The sequence below is a fragment of the Fukomys damarensis genome, unplaced genomic scaffold, assembly GCF_012274545.1.
Source record: "Fukomys damarensis isolate Sample0158 unplaced genomic scaffold, DMR_v1.0_HiC HiC_scaffold_3, whole genome shotgun sequence".
In the NCBI taxonomy this organism is placed as follows: domain Eukaryota; kingdom Metazoa; phylum Chordata; class Mammalia; order Rodentia; family Bathyergidae; genus Fukomys; species Fukomys damarensis.
This window is the reverse complement of record NW_022900915.1, coordinates 2,955,315-2,956,590: the sequence shown is the minus strand read 5'-3', so window position 1 is coordinate 2,956,590 and position 1,276 is coordinate 2,955,315.

Here is a 1,276-nt window from a genome sequence, read left to right as displayed (position 1 = left end):
GAATGTAAACACGATGATCTGCAAACGTGGAATTAGAAAATTTTAAACAGAGAAAGAGTATAAAATGTGCACGTATTTGTATGCATACATTTGCAAAATTGTAGACAACACTGACACAAGTTTAAAAAGTAGATAAGTATATGCATATGTAATCTAAAATTTGTGACACAATTTAATTTCAAGCTTTTAGTTTTGAAGAGTATACCAAAGAAGCACATACTTCAGGCTCTTTAGAAATGTGTTATTTCTAAGAAGACAGCATCTTCACAGAATTTTTAAATGCTAAAGATTTATAGCTTAGAGATACTTTCTTTTCTTATAGTAATGACATGCATCACTTACAATGGGAATTTTAAAATAAGTATATTTCTTTGCATTTTTCAGAACCTCCAATTTAAAATATTATTTTGACAATAAATGTCCGCTTCAAGAACCCTGCATAAAATGTAAGAGCTTTTAACAGGAAATAAATAAATGAATTGTTCTCCGAGATTAGGTCAGTGTCTTTGAAATGTACTGTGTTAGAATGTTAATTGAGTTTGACACAAGCATGGATATAAAATGCACTGCACCACTCAACTTACCAGCAGCAAAACTGATTACCAATTCTAATCGCTCTCTGCCTGGTGACAGCTTACTGAGATGGAGATGTTGAATATTTCAGTTTGCGATATTATCACGGTTGTTTAAAGTACTGACTACGTGTTTTGAAACCAATAGACATAATTGGTATGCATGTTGGAACTAGCAGGCTGAACACATCATTTATTTATAGAGTCTTTTGATGTGACTCTGTGGGGGGAAAAGTTAATAAAATATGGTTCAAAGATAAATTTACACTCACTACTGTATTATTACATAAAGCACAAATTATTGCACTGAAAAAACTGTTTTCTAGTGAAACATTTTCCTTATTCCTTCTAAGGTATTTCAGCAAACCACAAAGAAAAAGGCCCAGAGGAAATAGGTATACAGGTATTGTTAATTCTGTTAAACTCACCTGAGAGAATTTGTGATGATTAAAATCCATGGGCCAATGGAGGAGTCAGACCACTTGACAGTTTTTATGGGTTTTTTTTCCTCTCTTTGAGTTTATTGGTACATTTCAGGTATACAGTACAGTTACATTCATCACTGGGATCTTGAACCTTTACATGACAGGTCTCGGTTCTCATTTTTTCCCCTTGTCCCTGCCCTCCCTTCACCCCTTTCCCCCCTCCCCCTTTACAAATACTTTATTTCCATTTTTTCATTTTCTCATATTTTTTTCTTGTCC